The 22,164-nt window shown below is 41.1% G+C and overlaps 1 long non-coding RNA gene across 1 annotated transcript in view; it reads left to right on the top strand.

Annotated features, from left to right (window-relative positions):
- Window positions 1-12,746: 12,746 nt before the first annotated feature.
- The window catches only part of LOC141987550 (uncharacterized), a 62,850-nt gene continuing 53,432 nt past the window's right edge, over window positions 12,747-22,164 (top strand). Inside the window, exon 1 of the long non-coding RNA XR_012639564.1 lies at window positions 12,747-12,909. This is a non-coding gene — a long non-coding RNA (uncharacterized LOC141987550). The remainder of the gene's footprint in view (window positions 12,910-22,164) is intronic.

The following is a 22,164-nucleotide window of genomic DNA, read 5'->3' as shown; positions in this document are numbered from 1 at the left end:
GACCACTATTTTACTTTTGTGAGTCACATTTTACTCCAAGTTTTCGTATCCTATATTTTCAATACTGTTATATAAACTATACATTTTAATATCATTTTAAAATACCTTGTGCCTGGTCCTGTAAAGAGAACTGTATGGATGGAGATTGTATCTCTGGAGAGCCCGACTGACTTCTTGTGGGTCAGGGTTCTCATCTCATTGCAAGATTGGGACCTTTTTCTTTACAGAAAATTCCCTTCAGATATAGCAAGTAAATGTATGCTGTCTGTGTAATATCTGTATTAAAAACACTGAAATGGTGAGTACTATTGTGTCCTTAATCTGAGGGTAGGGTGGGGGTTCAAAAATTTGGGGGGAAAATGGAATGTTAAATTTGGTGGCATTAACACTGTCTAACTATGTGTTGTTCTGTTTTCATATATCTCTTAATTTGTCCCTCCTCTGCCTTTTTTTAAGCTCTTGTCTTCTCTCCCTTTTTAATACCCATGAAAAGAGATGGGCTGTCAAGCCAGTAAGTGTATGCCGTGACTAACTATGTCAGCTAAGTGACAGAGCGGTGACTCCCTACTCTTCCCAGACAAAATCTGGGGGAGGAACTAAAAGTTACAGGTTCTGTAAATTGCAATAGCTGGTGTGTGTGTGTGTGTGTGTGTGTGTGTGTGTGTGTGTGGTTGTCCAGTGTATATCAGGTGCCCGCAATGATAGCCGTCTCAAACCCAGCATTCACAGGTAACACAAGACAATGCAAGCTACTCAATGGGATTTATTGCTGTTGTGATCACTGAAGAGCAGTTTGGTTTTCAGCTAATGGATGGTGTGGACTTCTGTTGCCGTAAACATGTGGCTCCTTCATGAGTACATAGCACTAATTGGTTGGTTGGTTGGTTCTGTGCTTCGCCTACTCTTAGAAACAGGAGAGTTCACATGATTCTGTATGCTGAGTTTTGTTGTGGGTGTAAGACTGTGAATTGTATAACTCACCAGTGCTGCATGAATGGCAAAACCAGAAGGCATTCCATCTTCACTGGAAACTGTGCTCAGATTTGATTGAGAGGATCATGAACCTTGAACAACCCGTGAACCAACCTTATCTGAACTAGATAAATTCATGGAGGATAGGTCCATCAATGGCTGTTAGGCTACGGACACCATCCCTGCCCATCCTGGCTCTGCCAGAAGCTGGGAATGGGTGACGGGATGGATCACTTGATGATTACCTGTTCTGTTCATTCCCTCTGGGGCACCTGGCATTGACTACTGTCAGAAGACAGGATACTGGGTTAGATGGATCTTTGGTCTGACCCAATATGGTCGATCTTATGTTCTTATATCTGAGTTTCCAGTTTTGAATTAAACCAGAAATCAGCTGAGATTCTGTTTTGTGTTTTCCTTGTGAACAATTCATGCAGCTCTGGTCAGGAGCTGATTCAGCTGGGACAGTTCAAAATTAAGCATGGGTAAATTGGCTTTGAAAAAAACTGAAAACTATCTTGAATGGCAACACAAATCTTCAATTCCAAGTAACTTTTAGATTCAGAAAAGATTTGGATGAGCAACCTCTGTTCCTCTTGACCTTCCAAATTCTGGAGATTGGGGGATTTGGCAATGGTTTTGAGGTTGCCTCTGACCAGAGATAATCTTGGCGTATGGAAGAATTGATATCAGCCTCTGACCAAAGCCAAGTAGAGTGCCAGTCCCAATGCCCATTCCAAAGGTGGGAGAATTTGGGCGGATCAGGGAAAAGGAGCTGAGAGATAAGGGGAATGGGAAACTGGTGACCGACAAAGGAAGAATGATCTGGTTGGGAAGGCAGGCTGTAAAGAAGGGCGAGGAAGGACAGGGAGAACTGGAGAGGTTTGGATGCGGTATTAACATAGGGGAAGATTGTGATACCTTTACTCACAGTGAGAACCTTGCTCCTTGAGGGTCTCCTAACTGATTTTTGGAGTCAGGTGCTACTCAGTGTGGATTAAAAGGTATCCTAGCATAGCCCATAATGGGGATTATGGCCCCGATCCAGCAGAACATGTAACCAAGTCAATGGGACTACTTAGGTGCTTCAAGATAAGCACATGCTTACATGTTTTGCTGGATAAGGGACTAGCTGAGTTGGGGTTTTTTGTTTTTTTTGTTTTTGATGTCTTCTCATTAAAACTAATTCTATATCCTGTTTAAAGTAACTGGGTTTTTCCTTTACTATAATATTATGTAGACTAGGAAATCAGCATTGCTACTCTGCCTTTAGATGCTGACCAGAAGACAATCAGAGCATAATTATTCATAGAGATTATTTATACCTTGAGATAAACTGATGCAAAATGCAGAGGAGTTGAAAATTACATCTTCTTTCACAAACTTTTGTATATTTCTTATGACACACAATGACACATTGATCCTTGTATGCTTCCTTACCCAAAGAACAATAAGGTGTACTTCCATTCTAGAGTGTCTTTCATTTTAAAGTATAGAAAAACAAGAAAGAACAAAAATAAAGTCTCTGGGAGACAGACAGCATCTCTCCTAAGAACAAAATGGCTGTTGAGCAAAGAACACAGGGAGAAATCTTAGAAACGTAAAGGTGCAGCACACTGACAACCAAAAAGTCTAATTTTTTTAAAAACCTTTTATTTTGTCATTATTAACAAAAATGAACTGAAAAAATGTAATCTTTCAAATTATACAGCTGTCTCCTTATTAAAGTTAACCTAATAACAACATGCGTTAAAATCTTGTTCATAACAATTTTCACGCATCTCACCTTCTAATTCCACCTTATTTAACCTAAAAAAAAAAAAAGTAGGGTCTCAGGCCTCAGGGTCTCAGGCCTCTAGCCAGTGACAACATAAATACCAGTTTAGACGACCTGGTCTATAGTCTGCAGCACACATTGTCCAAATATAAAGTTATTCCAACTTCCACATATGAGAATGTCTAGAATTTTTTTTCTATTGTTTCCTCTATAAACCATGCAGCTGCTGTATATGTCCCTTCCCATGAGAATCATTTGCCCTGCTCCATTTCTTCTTGTTCTCCTATATTTGTTACCTTTTAAAGTACTTACTTGTGCTTGGTTAACCTTATCTGCATATTTATTTTGTTCAAATTCCAAAAATGGTAACCATACTTTGTAAAATCTGCTTGATCCGAATATAAGTCTCTGTCATTGTTTTCCTTTAAAATGATTTTTCATCCCTTATTTTTCCATGCCACTAATGTTGGGGGAGCAGTCCTATTCCAATACAAGCTCTCACTCATCTAGCTGTTAGTAGTAAGTGTGTTATCAATGGGTCCTTCCCTGAGTCAGTGACCTCCTTGAAACTATAACCTAAGAGAATCATCATGCATTCTGTGGGAAACCTACTTCAGTTGTTTTGAAAATTCTATTTATTTTCATCCAAAATTCTATTATCTTAGGAATTCCCACCAAATATGCAGAAAGGCCCCATCCTCTCTGGCATTTTACTCCCTTTTTATATATATATTTCCTTAGCTGAAATGGAGTGAGTTGCCTCTGATAAAGTATTTTGTAGTAATTTCCTTTAATGGTTTTGGCCCTCCTGCAGATGTAGTCTCATTGTTCTGAAGTTATATCTTTTGTTTTTAAGCATCATTGTTTTTACGACTACATATACTTACAGGACTCAGTTAATTTCTGATGCCAAAATGTCAACGTTTCTAGAAGCTGAAAGTGGTGATTTTGTTTTCCTGCTTTGTTAATTAAGGCTGAAGCCACAGGGATAAAGGAGTCATGGTTCTTTACCCTGGCACCAAGGGATTAGTGACATATACCACACTCTGAGTCATGTTTCTGGCTGAGATTCTTTTAAGGTAGACTGATGTGGAAGTGCCAGTGAAGACTATATAGTAGACAATCCAATACTCTTCAGTTTTTGTTGTAAGCCAAAGTTACTTTATTTTATCTCTATCATGTAGTTCAGTTTTGATGTAATATAGTCACAATGTTTAGTGAAGAGTCCACTAACAGAACAAAGAAAAGGTCACAGCAGAGAACAGAAAATGATCTCAACTCCTAAGAACCCAACTATTAACTCTTCTTCTGACAGCTTTAAACAGCATCAGTGCCGAGCATGCAGGAATTTATCATTTCCAAAAGGGTGACTAATTTAATTAACCAAATATCAGAATTGCAAATTCATTGGATTCATTTTATTACTGCGTGGCCTATTTAACAAAATGATTACAGCATAAATACCCCTCAATGGTAATTCTCTATCTTTCACTGAAAGACGTTTTTTAATATGAGCTCTGGGTCTTATAGAGAGAGAGAAGATGTTTTCATATTTAATGGGCCCTAATGGTACAACCTTTAAAACTGCAGTATCAAAAGCCCTTCTCCCTTCAAGGCTACTCAAATGCACCAATCTCTAAAACTCTGTTTTGATTTGCATGTTTTCACAGGTAATGCTTTCTATTAGCCAAATGGGATACAGAAGTCAGTTTCTGCTTCAGGCGTTAGCAGCTGGGACATCCCTGTTTCAAGTTCCGAGAATCATCTCATAAAGTGTAGCTCTGATGTTTTGCTCATATGAGCCTGACTGATTCCAAAGCATTCTCACAACAGTCTCTGGGTGCTGGCATGATATTGCCAACATGTGCCATATTGGGAATACTGTCACATGGGAAAACCCTGACTCCCAATTCTTGGCATCAGCAAAGGTTAGCGCTTCTTTGCTGTTAACCTATTTGTACAAATAGCTGGATTGGCTACAGCAGATGACATGTTGCTTTTCTGATGCATTATTATTCTAGAAAACACATGCTTAAGTTGTACCTTTCTGTGCACTGCACTTTGTTTGGGGTCTTTTTTTTAAGGGCAAGGGAGACTGAATATGGGGGCCTTTGGCTTTTGTTTGTTTCCTTTGTGAATGTTAGTGCTCGCTGAAGATATCCAGTTGATAGAACTACAAATGAAATCCCTCAATTCAGGGACAGCATGAACAGCAAGGAGTATAATTTTCTCAACACTGGAATGCTCGTGAGCCCAGCTGTGGCATGTATGGGAGTTATCTCGGCAGGCCTCCAAAATTGCCACATAATTGCAGGTTATATTTGAATTGCCAAGTAAATCTTGACTCTAAATTTTCTCTTGGAAACAAATGGAGGCCGTGGCTAGACTAGAATGAGTATTGTTATAATGTGTTAAACAGGTTTGAAAAGTCTAGTGTAGACAAGGCATGCTACCTTTAACACGTGCTAAATTGGTAGAGTTAAAGCCTAGGGGGGTGCCTGCGCTAGACCACAGCCAGCTAACATGGCTTCAAACATGCTAGCCTGCTTTTTAACAAAGGTTAACAAGGGTTTCTCACTAACTAAATTGAGCTAGCACAATTGGAAAAACAAGCCCTTTTTGCCCATCAAAACAAGCCCTATGGGGGAGCTGAAGGTTTACCAGGACTAGCTAATACATTTTTAAAGGTTTATCAGGAGTAGCTAACCCTGCCTACACTCAGGGTACATCTACATTGCAGCTGGGAGGGGTATTTCCCATCTTGGGTATGTACACAGTACAATTCTGTCCAATATTCTAGGTACTTAGGTGGCTAGCCCCAGCAGTTCCTGCTGTTGTGACCACACTGCAATTTTTAGCATGCTAGCTAAAGTGTATGTCTGCTCAAACTGGGTTACTCCTCCCAGCTGCAGGGTAGGCATACCCTAAGTGCTAACACATTTTTTAACAGCACTTAATTAAAATGTGTTAACACCTTTTAGAAAACACTTTTCTTTCTAGCCTAAAGTGTCCTTCAGATGACACACAAGGTTCTATACTAGAGTTTTTAAACTTCTGTTCATTGATTGCCAATTAACTTGAATTAGCTAACATGTTTGTATGTACCAGAGTGGAATTCCACAATTGTTCCTTGCAGGTACATAGATTCATAAATGTTACGGTCAGGAGGGGTAATTAGATCATCTAGTCTGAGCTCCTTTATAATACAGGTCAGCAAATTCCACTCAGTTACTCCTGTATTGAGCCTAATAACTTGTGCTTGAGTAAAGAGTATTTTAGGTATCATAATTCCTATGGCTGGAGCACAGCTGGGACTGCACAGCCTCCTCTCCCCAAATGCTGATGCGGTCCAGCAGCTCGGCATTGCTCCAAATGGGTGCGTGGAGCAAACGTTGTCACCTGGAAAGATGTGCTAAGACCACTGCATCCATCACCGAGCAAACAGGAAGGGGACTTTCAAAATTCCCAAAGAATTTAAGGGGTGGGGCTCATGGTTGGTCACCTAAGGGCAGGGCAGTAGAGTTCAAACTGATGACCAGAGAGGCGAGAACAGGCATTATGGGACACCTCCCGGAGGCCAATCACAGCATTGTAATCGAGTAGGGTGTCTACACTGGCACCACGGCACTGTAGCCCCGGCGCAGAAAGCTCTATGCCTCTCGTTGGGGTGGATTTTTTACAGCACTGCAACTGCGCAGTTTCTGCGCACTGAGTGGCTTGGCTGTGTTTGCACCTTGAGAGTTACACCGCAGAAAGCTGCTTTACTGTGCAGAAATTTCCCAGTGTAGACAAGGCCTAATACACACATTTGTGGCTTAGCCGAGGGCTCATCAGAGGGTAAACCACAAACATTTGTGAGGTGTACAGACTAACACGTACAAACATGTTATCTAACTAGATTTAATTAGCAATGAACTTGAATGGACTCTAATGTTGACATACCCAGAGTCCTTATTTGCAGAGGGAGATGGCTGGGGCTGGAGAATTGTGATTTTCTGTTGCTCAAATTGGTGTGACAATCAGAAGGCTCTTGAACTGACAGTTGGAAGATATCCACAATAACTCAAGTCCCTACTTTATTGTTTGTCACTTTTTTGGCTGCTTTATGACTGAGCATTTCCCATTAATCAAACTACTGAGTATGAACTACCGAGAGGAATGCAACTGGCCTCTGCTGCCATTAAAAAACCCAAGTTGTTCCAGCTTCAGTGATTTAATTATGAGCTTCCTTGAAGGAGGGTGGTAAAGATCACAAAGATCTCATTGCTACAGATGGAGGTCATCATACATCTAGCAACTAAAACACAAACTATGGGAAAACTTCTGAGAGGACAAGGAAAAATAAATGTCCTGGCTGTGAAGAGCCAGGAAATGGATAGTACTGTGTGCATGCTCTCCTAACTCCCCCATGTTCCTTACAAATAAATCTCTGAGTGGCTTCTAAATTTCAATCCCTTCTGAAGAGACAAGATTCTGGGGTAGAACGATTACAGATCTTATTTGAACATATTGTACTGCAGCAAATTTCATTGAGAAATCAGCCTAAAGAGAGGAAAAGCCACACTCACTGTGTGTTCTGTCTCCCTCCCTCAGTGGTGTATGGGTTAGGGAAGCTCACAGTCACTGAGCAGTCCGTTCTCCGAGAGGCAAAAGCTTCCTGCCATTCCATTATGTGTCAGTATGATCAAGGTACACGCTCTGGCTGCCTTCTGGTTTGCTCCTATGGCCCTAAGAGGAGGTCTGTTGCTGAGGAAAATGCCTGCTTGCACAACTCCTAAGCTCTGCTACAGCACAGCCTCTGTTATGCAGGTACTGGGCTCTGCAGGTTGTCTGATTTCTCCAACAAGTCCCTTTCCTCAGACATGCAAGACCTAACAAGGCTCATGTTACTGGGAAAGCTGCATACCTCCTGGTACCACTTCTGCACTTAGTAATGAGGACCTCAAAAGTTTCATTACTGGGAGAAGCAGGGACCTCGTAAGTAAGCTGAATATAGTGGTGTGGAGTGTGGGGGGAGTCCCACCTGGGGTGATCAACCACCAGGAGGCTAATGAGCAGCCTGAAGGATAGAACTAGCAAGTGCCTATGTAACATTCAGCCCTTAGATGCATCCAGCACCCATAACAGTCCTCTTGTTGATTGAATGCACTGCTACTGGGCAGAAGAAGGATGGTTCAGTGGTTAGGGCCAGGTTAAATTTGCTGCTCTACCACAAACGTCCTGTGTGACCTTGGGCAAGTCACTTAGCCTCTCTGTGCTTCAGCTCCCCATCTGCAAAATGGGGATCACAGCACTTCCTTACTTCACAGGGTGTTGTGACGATCAATCCATTAAAGATTGTGAGGTGCTCAGACACTACATTGATGGGGGCCATATAAGGGGCAGAGTTAAGTTTGTCTGGGTCATTTGCATACTTTCATATGTGTGTTTTTTTTCTTGTAAGTTTAACCTTACCTCTGATTTTTCTTTTGACTTTTTAATGCTTAGCCTTTAATAACTATAATATCTTGTAAGGATCTTAACACTCCTATCTTTGATAGGTACTTTCACCCTCAACTACTCCATCTTTTAATAGTTTATATATGATTTAATTTCTCTAGCCTTTTTGAACACCTTAGCTCTTTGAATCTTTGTACAATTCTGGTTTCCCTTCACTACGCCTTCTCCATGTCTGTGGTAAGCTTTATCTAATAAGGCAATCAGTTCTCTACCCTGTATACTAATGTGGTCTCTTTAGTGAGAAGTCTTTCATTCTGTGTCAGACATTTTCTCTCACTTATTCACCACAGCACCTCTATTTATATTCCAGAATTGTATGTTTTAATACTATTAAGCACTGTACTGCAGTGCTGAAAGTTTCATTCTAGCTACCAGATTCTTCTAATCTGTGCTATTTAGCATATAAGCTTTCAGGGTTAGTTTGTTTTTTTAAAATATACTGATTCTATTAATCTTTTGATTGCTATTGTACCAGTATCTTTTTCTAAAGTTCAGGTAATGATGTCCCTCAGTTCTTTCCTCTGTGTTTTTTTGTTTCTTTTTTAAGTTACTTTGTCACATTAGGGTAGGATTTTTATTTTGTGAATCCATGATAACTTTATAGCCGTGCTCTTCCATCTCTGATTAGTATTGCCATAACCTTCCCCACTGCTGAACTAAGTTTACAAGGATGGCATATGGTGCATAACTTTTTTTTGTATATCCTTTCTTACGTTGAAATCCAAGTATAAGGACTAAAAAAATCCCAAGTCTATCTTACCACTTCGTATACTACCCTCTGAATCCAGTTTCTTAAAACCTGCAAGGAGCTGGTGTTACATACAGATGACCCTTCATATCAGTTTCAAAGTACTACAGTCACTATTGACTATGTATCGCTCACAGTTGACCCAACATATATCTAAAGCCTGATCTAAAGCCTCCTGGAGTTAACAGGGGCATGTAGAGATGAGGAAAATAGGTTGCATTTTAAAATGTAATAGTTAATACTTGTTAGTGGCTCAATGCACAGGTGCTTCTCTCGTAGTGAAATTCATAGGCACTGACTCCTGCGCTGGAGCACCCACGAAAAAAATATAGTGGGTGCTGAGCACCTGCAGGCAGCCCTGAGGGTCAGCCCCTCCCCAGCGCCTCCTGTCTGCCACGATCAGCTGTTCCGCAGTGTGCAGGAGGCACTGGGGGAGGGGGAAGAGCGGGGACAAGGAAGGGGGAAGGGGTGGAAAAAGGCGAGGCAGGGCAGGGGTGGAGGCTTAGAGGAAGGGGTGGAGTTGGGGCGGGGTCTGGGGCAGAGTGGGGGTCGAGCAAGCCCCTGGATCTGAGTAAGCTGGCGCCTATGATGAAATTGACTTGCAAGAAGTGGGGTGTATGTGGGGGTGGCCGTGTGGAACCTCACATTAATAAAGGTTCCTTTTTAAGCTGTTGGGGCTCTGGTATTGCCCTAGCATGGTGCTAATGCTGATTATTTCTCAAGTGGCCTCTCAGAGTTGATGTTCCCATGTTTGCACAGTCTTTCTCTCCTGTCTGCCGACACATTTCATACACAAGGTGGGCTGGTTTCTAGATGCTCAGTAGATTAGAGAACTGCTGAATTTAAACATTGACCTTTAGATTTCCCACCGCCTCCACTTATGCACAATTTAGTTTCACTCATAGTGAAAATTGCAAAATAGACTGGGTAAGAAGTGAAAGCATTTCCATTCAGTCACGAACCTGGCAAAGAGGCTGATTTGATCAGTTTCGCTTGAAGTGCTCTGATAGGAATGAGTCTGGGTGCAGTCAATTTAAAAAAAAAGTTGCAAGCTTCCCTTCTTTGTTATAAAGCTTCCCAGAGTTGTAGCATTTTTTTAAGGTTGTGAAAAATTAGAAAATATATCCAAAAGTTCAGTGGGAAATATGGAAAATATGAAGAAAAGAAAAAGTTAGCCTGACTATTTCAATCCATCTTATTTTGGTTCACAGGGAAGAAAAAAAAAAAAAAAAAAAAGAGATGCTCAGCCCCTAACTATAGTCATGTTATCCATTTAATATTGTTGTATCCAAGAGGATAAATTGCAGGTGAGACTAGCATTAGATGAATCTGAATTAGAATAAAACTCAAGAGATTAGATTGATTTTAATTCTGTACCATTTCCATTTTAAAAACTTGGGTATTAATGATAACTTCAGAATTCAGCTCTGCTTCTCCTCATTAAAACACTACACATATTTCTAATGTGAGACATAGCAGAGTCGGTCAGTTAATACAAAGTGATTTGCAAATGTTTTTGTGAATAAACGTGGTGAGTCCTGTCTGGTTTTGGTAAGACCCTGCTATTTTTTTGTTTGTAAGTATTCAGATGACAGTTTATTTCTGACAGTAACTGTGGATCATGAACATTTCATGAATTTTAGCTCCAAAGATCGTTATCTGAAAAATCATGCTATAAGTGTTTTGTTCATTGTTTGTCATTCATTCTGCTTCTATTTAAAAAGTTTCACCTATCCAGTTGATAAGCAGAAACCATGTGACTTAAGGAACCAATCACAGTATACTAAACAGACCAAATGAGCAGTTCATGAACAACCCATAAATTGAAATGTGTACACATAAACAACCTGGAGAATGCTTCCAAACAATGAATAAACCCACAGAACACAGGATCAGTTCAAATCTTTTCTCCGCATCTTGCCTGAGAGGGGAACTGAAGGCAGGTCTTTTACATCCCAGGTGAATGCTCTAACCACTGAGCTAAAATTTATAAAGTGGGCACCACCCTCCAATCGCCTAGATTTTGAATGGGACCCTTCTGCAGACTGCTTTAGTTTACTCGGTTTATTCTGAGTATCTCAGGAATAAGTAAGAATGAGCTATTTCATTTATTTGGGGGAACTGACTGTTAAACTTGCTGCTCTTGAGATACAAAATAATAATAATAATTAATAATAAAAATACAGCTGCTGCCTCTGGGTCAAATCCTGAAGTCTTCTTTGGCTTTGACTCAGTCCTAACTTGGGCAAAGCTCCAACTGACATCAAAGCATGTCCTTCTGTATTCCTTAGTGATACCAGATACACAAACAGTAACAGCTGCGAAAAAGGTCTCCTTCCACCGTACGGTTGGTCAGGAGATTGCTCCCCATCCTGACAGACATGTGACTAGACCATACTTTTGTGGTCTCCAGGCTTCACTAAGGCAATGCATTGCACCTGAATTGCACTGCATTGAAACCACGTGTACTGGCTGATGCATCATGCAACATCCTCCCAGTTCACCTATGCAAGATATAATGGAAACATCCCCCCTGGCATTCCAGTCTCTGCACTAGCTTAGCATTGAATACTGAGCTAAGCTGCAGCTCCTAATTTAGATTTCCAAAGCCCTGGTTTGGCTCTGGTTGTTTGAGGGACTGCAACTTCTTCCCTGACAAAGACATACGCTGGCAATTTTGTTCCTTGGGAGCAACAGAACTGTTAATTACAATAGTGAAACTACTGGATTTCAGTGACGTTGACTGCTTAGCAGCTGACCTGCAGCTTTGGAACTCCATTCCCTCCATCCTTTAAAAACATTAAGAATGACCTAAAACAAAATGCTTCTGGACATAACAAAGATCATTCTTTTTGACATCGCTCTCCAACCCGAAATATATTAATAACAAAAAAATTGAAAATACTCCACCTGTATAAGGTTGGGTGGAAGAAAAAAAAATAATAATGATGAGAACCTATGTTTAGAATTAATGAAGCACTTACAGATTTTTTTATGGAATTATTAGATCATCTAGGGCAAACAATAGTCATAGGCATGGCATAAAGGCCTAAATAGACCAATCTTTGAAAAGAGAACTGCAAATGAACAATTTAAATTGAGTTAAAGACATATCTTCTGTGCCAAGTATCTCCCTGCCTAGACATCATGGTGACAGGTACACAAAAGCTTTGCGGGTAGATAAACACAATCTTTGCCTATCGATAAACACAGTGTGTGGTGCTGGGTGTTGATGGCCTATGATATATGTGATAGACTAGGTGATCTGGTGGTCCTTTCTGGCTTTAAATTCTATGACTATGACTCTCTATGACATGGAAAGCTTTTGTAACTTTTCACAATTTTTTCCTTCTGCGAAGTCCTCATGCAGCTTCTAGGTTTGATGAAGTGGTAGAACTGATCATCCTGTACCTTCATAAATATGGACTGCATGGGTTATAGTGAAACTCATGGTATTTGACATCATGTTCTAAGATACTATCAGTGAACTAGAAAGTACTAAAAAATAAAAAAGAGGGGGGAAGGGAGGAAGAATTGAAAGAATTAATTTAAAACTTATTTCTGCGCTGAATATGTTCTGCAGCCTAGTTAATAGGAACAGGAAGCACAGCAATGTAGGTTCAGCTGACTTTTCCTTTTCACTTTGCCGTGAATCATTAACTTCGGTCTGGTCAGGCATTAGAAATTACCTCTGTTTAATGTCTTATCCAAAGGACAACAAATGTGCGCCTTCCTTTGCTACCCACTGAACTACCTAGCACAGAAAAGTACAGCATCTTTGGGAGCACTTCTAATACCTCAAGGTCTTTTGAAAATGTATGGTAGCAACCCAGTTTGTAATAATGTCTGTCTGTGATCTTTTACCATGCTAATGACACCTAACAGTAGCCTTGCAACATCCTGCTTGTGCTGGGTAAGTAATTTTTTTTTGATGGGCAATTAAAATAGTATTGGTGTTCTCGTTATCAGCAATCATCATGGTAAGGCTTGTGAGTAGATTTTGTGTCTAAGCTGGTAAATTTTCCTCTTAGATTTGCAATGGTGTCTAACCAGATGAAATGTTCACCTGATGACTTCAGTAAGCTCTGCTCCAGTTCTAAAGGCTACATATTTAGAGCACTTGGAGTGTAGGAGTTCCCCTCCTCCCCCAGCATGAGGGGCTTCACACGAGCCCCGTGCAAGGCGCTTCACCTGAAATGTGCAAAGGGACTGCCAAGACTGTGCTCATCCCCATTTGTGTGATTAGCACCCAGAAGAAGGTGGCAAGGGGTGGAAGGAGGCAAGGCCATGGCTCCACCCTTTTCACACATCAGTCAGTAGAGCTGGCTGGCAGTATGGCAGGAAATAAGCTTCATCCTCTTATGCAGGGTGGCAGTGGGTGCAGCAGTGAGTGCTGAGCCTGTCTATTCCTGGGATAGGTCAGATGTGTTCAGGCCGAATGGCTCCCAGTGCTCCTTTAGGGGTGGTGTGGCTTCACGTATCACCCTATACTCTGGGTTATGTCTGCAAGGCACAATCAAGCTTTTAGGTGCTACTGGCTATGTGAATTTTAGAAACAACGTGAGATGTATGAGGCATATTGGTGACATTTTCATATTATTACCCAAAGTGTGCATATCCTGAACTCTGTAATGCAGACGGGTTGGTCTCCAAATTCTAAGAACTTGAGGTGGAGCTGTGATGCAAAATGTGGATCCAAATTTAACCCCCTCCCTGCAAAGTTTGAGATCTGGAGTGGGGGAAGGGGGCTTGGTTTGGTCCATTACAGAGGTAGGGGCTAGGCACTAAATTCAGATCCAAATCTTGGTTTTGATTCCAAACTGTGTCCCTGACAAATGGGGCACGCTGCGGGGGTCAGAGCTGGGGTTTTGTTGCAAGGCCATCTTACTGGGGACAGGCTGAAAAGTTAACGTGTGCACAGAGTTCCTTTCTACGCTGTTTACTGTCAGTTTTGCACAAGGCAATCTGTGATTGTATTTGTTGTGCTGTGCTTTTAACACCAGCTACGTTTTCTGACAACATTTTAGGAAAGTAATAATGTACAATTAAATGTCTATGGCTTCCGCTTTGAGAATAGGTACAGCTCTGTATGTGAAACTTAAAAATAAAGCAGTTTCTGTTACTGCTGCTTAAAAGAGCACTGGAACCTGCCTGAGCCTAAGCGAAGCATGAAAGAGCAACACAATGAAGGTAAAAAGTCATATGTAGGCAGTAAAATAGAACTAAACATGTGATTATGTGACAGGGGGTATGGATATGAATCACAAAACGTACTGCCATTTTTAAAAGAAGGAGAATGCAATGAAATAGGCCAAGCTATCATTTTAAATGACATAAATGGAATTTAGTCTTGTTTCATTATATCACAGTTGATTGACCATAAATTTTTGAAGAAGCAGTTAATTGTTACAAATTTATTTTGCCCTGTTTTTAGTGCATGCTACTGATGGACTAGATGATGATTCATCTAATTGAACAGGGATGTGTGTCATTACGTGAGGAAAAAAATAGATTAAAAATACTACCCATTTGCCAATGCATATTCTTATTATGCTTACTCTAAGTATGCCTTGGAATGCTGTATTTTACTAGGACAAAGTTTTAAGGGGTTGAAGATTTTTGGATAGGGCTGCAAAAACTAAGAACTCTAGACAATTAAAATATATCCTTGACTGAAGCTAGTGGCCCCTGAAAGTTTGCAGTGCCAGTTGGACCCTTGTTGTCCATGAAAAGGTCTCCTTTTCTAGTCCAGCAACTAAGGAACTCCACATTCCTGTATTAGACGTTGGGCAGTGGTTCTCTTGGAAAGCAGGGGAAATTTCTAGCATCCAGATCCTAAAGTGACGGGTGCTTTAGAAATGTGTTCTCACATAGGAATAATGATGATGCCTGCAGCATTAGCATTAAAGATCCACTAATGTCTCGTGAAGAATTTTGGGTAAAAGCCACATTGCTTAAGTAGTAGTTTCCAAGGAGATAGGAGGGACGCATTTGTTCTTCCCCATTTTGAATGACTAAGGCCATTGCCATGAACACTTTCTAGTTTGACTCTTGCTTCTTAGCCCCCTCTGAAGTTAAGATCTTCTGACATAATTAGTTACTGGGAAAATAACTGACATCAGAGGATTGTGACTTTTCCAGGTCTTCTCCTGTGAAACCATCAGTGAAGGAAACTCAGCCTGATACCATTAAGTCTCTTCCTATAAATGTCACACAGTATAGAACAGATGAACACTCACACAGAGTTTGACTGACAATTTGTGTTTCGATTATGAAGAATGAATGTCAGAAGATTTGGTTAAGCACAATCCATGAGTGGACTATGGATGGATTGTTGCTTGCCAGGTACAATCACATTCATGGGCCGAAGCCTGTGCTCCTAGTTACCTATTTTGTCACATCTTGCACAGGAAAACTCCCATTGACTTCAGTGGAACTTTCCCAGAGTGAAGTCCTGAGTATGGACTTCAGGATTTGGCCCACATTAAATAAGCTGCCTATAAATTCCAGCACCAGAAGGTGACCATGCTAATTAGCTGGCTTACTTGCTTTTGGTTATTTTGATTACTATTGGTATTTATGCTATGGTAATGCCTGGAAACACCATCAAGGATCAGGGCCCCACTGTGCAAGGCACTGTACAGGCAACGAACAAAGAAAACAGTCCCTGCCCCAGAGGGAGGCTGCCTCGGTGGCACCATTCCTCTTCCACCGCTCCCTCCTGCAAGCAGGATATTCCACTAGGGTCAGTGATCTCTTCATTGGCAGGGACAGGACCTTGTATGCTATGTGCATGGTTTCCCTGCAACAACCTATGGGAGTCTGCTTACGTTAAGAGGTATTACATATGAGAGAGACTGAAGGGGGCAGAGGAGAGGAACTAGTGATCCAAGTTTTGCCCTCAAGAGCTTGTTCCTTGAGGAGAGGAAATTCTGGAAATTAGGGTTCAAAAAAGAACTAGATAAGTTTATGGAGGATAGGTCCATCAATGGCTATTAGCCAGGATGGACAGGGATGGTATCCCTAGCCTCTGTTTGCCAGAAACTGGGAATGGGCAATAGGGGATGGATCACTTGATGATTATCTGTTCTGTTCATTCCCTCTGGGGCACCTGGCATTGACCACTGTTAAAAGAGAAGATTCTGGGCTAGATGGCCCTTTGGTCTGATCCAGTATGGACATTCTTATGCCCTACCCCTTCTCCCTTCGTCCCCCCCACTCTGCCCAGGTATAAAGCTGACAGATATTTCCTCCTTCTTGGCTCCCCACAGTGAATTTTTCCATGGGAGTGGCCCTTAGTTTGGGTCACTTCAGATTATGAGAAGTAGTGTGGTAGTCTGTAGGCTACCAGTGGAGGAAAAGAAATGGCAGTCTAATATAGAGTGGACTCCTGAAGACTATTTTTCTATTTATATAGCATCAGTTGCTATGGGGCTTATAGCCTCAAGTCCTTCTCAGTAAGTTATATTTATATGGTACTCACATGATGTGGTAGGTTTGCAGAAAGTCACAGCTGTATAAACAAAACTTGTTGGGATCTAGTGGTTTAAGTCAACCAAACACTTCAGTCTGTTTAAATCACACAGTACTTGTAGGAGATTATATTGTCGATGTATTGCTATGAAAAACAGCCTTATGTAAACCCCGCTTTTAAAATGTGGGTAAGGAAAAAAGTTATACCTGTGCAACTGACAACATGACTTGATTGAATACTGGATATGAAGTAAACAGTATGGGCCAAATTTTCAGAAAGAGAAATCTGAAAGCTACACTGAAACATGCATGTGCAAATCAGATAGGTATGCAGATACATGGCTAGCTGTACGCCTAAATAGCCATTTGCACGTGCTAATATCGGACTTGCATACAATACATTTTTTCACCTATGTTTGTGTATAATCTCATTGCACACAATACATTTATATACAAACACAAACATTTTTGTGCTCTGATCTTAGGCTTCACTTTCTGAAAACTCGACTTTGCATATTATTACTGAAATCCAACTTTTTCACTGTTGTGCTTGCAAGTTCTAGGGGGGAAAACTCGCAGAGGTTGTTTTTCGAAGGCCCTAAGGGCACCTGGCTTCTACTGAAAGTCACTTATGCCTTTGAAAAGCTCTCCTTCACTGAGTAGAACATTGTCTCAGCTACACAAACACTTCTGGAAAACAAGTGTTTGAATACATAGGTTTGTGGCACACATTTTGAGTGACTCTCCCAAACCGTGGAACCAATGAAAGTCTGGCACTGGCAGACCTCACACAGTAAAACTGGTACTTATCAACGAAATAATTTGCCACAAACTGTTCACTATGCTTTAGTTTTTACTTTGTTCTTACTCAGGCAGACTCCCATAGATTGCCTGTATAAGGACGTCAGAATTTGATCCTTTAATAACTTCACAATCATGAGCCTGCACAAAGCTACCTTCTTCATTACCATTCTTATGCTTATGAAAACAAAATTAACTGCCATTAAATCTGTCTGCTACACATTTAGTAGAAAGCAGTTTATAATGTGCTATACAATAGCTAGTTCTATGGGAGGAAAGGACATATTTTAATCAGTTTATTTAAAAAGAAATAATTTGACAGCTGATACATAGAAAATTAATTAATCACATGTTGGAGTTTCACTTCTGGACACGAAGGTTGTAAGTTCAACTTGAGGAGTCTGGCTCTCCTCCAGTGTACGGCTATATCTTCACACAAGAAATGGATCCTGATTACTCATGGACTACTTTTCTCTGAGCATTAGAAGGTCTATAACCTCAAAAGCAATGACATCCTAGGTCCTCTCTACAGAGACAATCTTCACTATTTTGGCAGGGCAAAAAATTTGAGATCTAGCTGCTGATCTGTTCTGAAACGAGATGCATCAAAGTAAAATGCCTCAGGACAAGGAAGGCTAGCATTGTATCGATATCATGTATTTTTTATTTGTTTGGAGCTCTACTACACTCAATACAAGAGCAACTATTCAGTATTTTGGCCACCCTTATCAATAAAGTAAAATACAAAAATAGTATTTTACACAAATTTAATAAACAAAAAAATCATCACTTGAGTCCCTCTCCTAATTTGACCGAACTCCCAGTAATCATGTACTTTATTGTATAATCGGAGACACAACTAACATTCAAGGGAACTGCATTAAAATGAAAAGTATGTCTGAAGATAATAGGATGTTCAAAGACAAGAACAGGACAGCCTAGCCTAGGGTTGTAACCAGTACAACCCTAAACAGCCTCAGATTTTATTCCCTAGTTAACAACCAAGCTAGCATCATGAAGAGCCAAGACACCATACAAGGAACTAGTCTTTAGCAGCTGTAGGGCCCAAATGCCAAGTATTGCTCGCGTGTGGCTATAGCTATAGGTGTTAATTATAATACAGAGAACACAAGAACAAAGGATATAGTGTGCAAGGCCATTGAAAAGGGAAGGCTTTGTGATGCCAGGACTGAAATTATATTAGTTTTATTAGATCATAGTGGGATAAAACACAGCCCTTCTCTCCAGAACTCAGATGCTCAAAGGCATGACTCATCACCAGCAAATCCTCAACTCTCTCAAGTAGCAGAAAGGGGGAAGGGGAGATCTATGTATTTGAACCCATGAATTTTTCATAGGTACAGACCACTATGTGTACACTACACGTGTGTGTTTGTGAGAACTTTTTGTCCGATAGGATTCCAAATTGCTTTACCATTTGCTGATATGCAAACTCTGCAGAGGAATCACTTTGCATGCCGCTCAAATGTAACCATCTTTGGTGTGAAACGCAGCAGCTGTTTAATATCGTACAGCAATGCTACATAATTACTTGGGACAGGGAGAATACTGTGTCTAATTGAAACGCCAAGGGGAGTTTAGGGAGGCAGAAAGTAATCCATCAATTTGGAATTTTGCTAGGACAGCAAGGTTAACACCCCTGTGTTCATGGAAATTTCCATGGGGTAACTACATGCAACTCAGAATCTCAGTGTTATCTCTTATTTGAAAGACAGCACTTTCTAACATCACAGTGTCTCCTAGAATGGTATAGGACTATGGATTCAGTACTGATTGGGAAGGAAGTGTGTAATACTCCACTTCCTATATAGCCTGTTTGTGTTCCTGGGAGTTCATGCAAATATTGACCTGGTCCCATATGACACATACCAAGTGAGATGTGAATGCTGTATTAAAAAGGAGGTGGACTTTCTCTCTTGTTAGAGATGGCTGCAGTTCTATGTAAATATTTGTTTAACAAAATGTAGAGAATATTTTACTTGCATGTAGAAAAATAAAATCACTGCTGTGATTATATAACCAACATTGAGTGTTAGTTTCCAGAAGTCATGGTCTGATTTTTCCAAAGGTGTTGAGCACCCATAAATCCCATCAAAAGTCAATGGGAGCAGCAGCTGCTCAGCATCTTTGAAAGTCTTTCTTCTTAGCATTGCGCTAAAGCAGATGGATAAATTGTTCCAAAGACACAAGTACGTTCACAGGCCAATCTTACCCACTCTTGCAATCTTACCCACTCTGTCCTTCTACCCCAGGGATTTTCAAACTGGGGCGTGTGACCCCTTAGGGGATCTTGAGGTTATTATGGGAGGGTCACGAACTGTCAATCTCCATCCCAAACCCCGCTTCTCCTCCAGCATTTATAATAGTGTTAAATATTTAAAAAGTGGGTTTTTAATTTATAAGGGGGGGTTGCACTCAGAGACTTGCTGTGTGAAAGGGGTCACCAATACAAAAGTTTGAGAACCACTGCTTTACCCAGTCATACACTTAATGGCCCAGAGAGCTACACCTATGTAACTGAGAGCAGAATTTAGCCAAGTTTGGTCTTAACAAATAGAAAGATCCAATGGGACTTTCAGTGTGGGAAGGGCAGAGGAGCCATCCCATGTTTTTAACAAAAGAGGAAAAAAATCAAAACGTACAGGAAATTAATCAAGTGTACGGTGGAGTCGCATCTTATGCGGGGGTTAGGTTCTAAAGTCAGCGCATAAGGTGAAAATCACGTATAGTCAAAATTACCCTTGAAAATCCCTTAAATCACTCAAAGTACAGTATACTGTACATGGTTTTGTGTATACAACCCTGTACAGTAATATGTACAGTATATAATAGAGTACATATGCAAAATATAATTTTACAGTACTGTATTTTTAATTACTTGGGGTAATTACAGGGGGGCGTCAGGGCTTGATATTGATCCAGGAGACAGAGGTGACAGAGAGCGAGTCGTAGACAAAGTGGTTGGCTCTGGTTCAACTCGAGAAGTTGATCTGCTGCTGGTTGTTTTTCCTTGAAAAACATGGTGATCGGCAACTGTCACTGTTGTCTCTTGAGCTGCTCAAACATTTCTTGATATGGTCTCAAATGGTCCGTAATACTACATGTGATTTTGAGGCTTCCTTCCATAGAGGGATCGTATTCAGAAATTAAATCACTCAAGTGTTTCGCTCTTGGAACATTTCAGCAAATTTATGAAGATTTCAACTTGCTGGCTCTTCCTGTTCATCGACATCATCTTCGTCTTCTGTAGACGATTTTATCAGTTCCTCTAACGCTTCGTTAGTCAATGTTTCTCTATGGCTTTCAATTAATTCTTCCTCAAGGATGTCGATGAAGCCATCACCACCCACTTGCCTGACCACCTGAACAACGCGTTTCACTTCTTTGTCAATGGTAGGGAAACCCTTAAAATCATTCACACATTCTTTCCATAGGTTTCGCCAACATGCATTGACTGTTTCAGGCTTGATTGCATCCATTGCCTGTTTTAATATAAGTGATGCAATCGGCAATGTTGAAGGACTTCCAACACTCCATCACATTAAGATTGGGATCAGCACCCATAGCGCTACATATCCATGAGAACATAAGCCTCGTGTACATGGCCTTGAAATGGTGAATCATGCCTTGGTCGAGAGGTTGGAGGATGGAGGTGCTATTGTGGGGGGAGAAAGATGACTTCAACGTCATTATACGCAAATCAGAGTGCTGCAGGGTGGCCAGGAGCATTGTCTACAATCAGCAACACTTTAAAGTCAAGTCCTTTCTCTTCGAGGTACCTCTTGACCTCCGGAACGAAACACTTGTGGAACTAATCCAGAAATAATGCTGCCGTCACCCAAGCCTTTTTATTTGATTGCCAGCACACAGGCAGGAGATTTTTGTTCTTGGCTTTTAGGGCACGGGGATTTGCAGCCCTGTAGAGCAAGTCCAGCTTTATTAAATGCCCAGCCGCATTGCCACAAAACAACACAGTCACATGGTCTTTAGCTGCTTTGAAGCCAGGGGCTTGTCTTTCAGATTTTGAAATGTAAGTGAGGTTGGGCATTTTTTTTCAGAAGAGCCCAGTCTCGTCAGCATCAAAAACTTGTTCCAGAAGATAGCCCTTTTCTTCATGATTTTCTTTAATTGTTCGGGGTAGGCTTTTGCTGCCTCTTCATTGGCAGATGCAGCTTCATCAGTAATCTGCACATTTTTGAGGCTGAAGTGGTTCCTAAAACTGTTAAGCCAACCTTGGCTGGCTTTGAATTCCTTCTCAGCAGAAGGCTGTCCCTCTTTGACAGGAGGTTTCAACAGCGCGTAGAGGCTAAGAGCCTTTTCTTGCAACGTGTTGCCATCGATAGGCACACATTTACGGTTCATGTCTTCCAGCCATAAGTTTAATGCCTTTTCAGTCTTCACTAAAGTCTTATCACGCACCTGGCTCGTCACTTTAGCAGTTATTGGAGCACTTGATGCCACAGCTTGACAAATTTCTCTCTCTCGAATCTTCATGGCACATATGCTAGATTTGTTGTGGCCATATTTACGCGCCACGTTGGAGACTGACATACCGTCTCTCAATAAGTCCAACACAGCCAGTTTTTCCTCCAGCGTTGGAGCAGATCGCCGTTTCTTTGGTTGAGCACCAGATGAAGTAGTTGGCTTGCGTTTAGGGGCCGTGTTGTACGAAAAATACATATCTTTAAACACTAGAATCACACTCAGCGCGGCAAGATGCTCACACTATGAGAGGCACATGGGAACTGAGACCGACTGAGGAAACAGCAGATTCACATCTCCCATCTCACGCTCACTCCGGAGCATACGCTCATTGAGTGGAATGGTGGGTGGAATCGCCCACACTATTTACAGGTATCTTGTTGTTTTTCTT

The sequence above is a fragment of the Natator depressus genome, chromosome 5, assembly GCF_965152275.1.
Source record: "Natator depressus isolate rNatDep1 chromosome 5, rNatDep2.hap1, whole genome shotgun sequence".
Taxonomy (NCBI): Eukaryota; Metazoa; Chordata; order Testudines; family Cheloniidae; genus Natator; species Natator depressus.
This window is presented reverse-complemented; position numbering and strand designations above follow the sequence as displayed.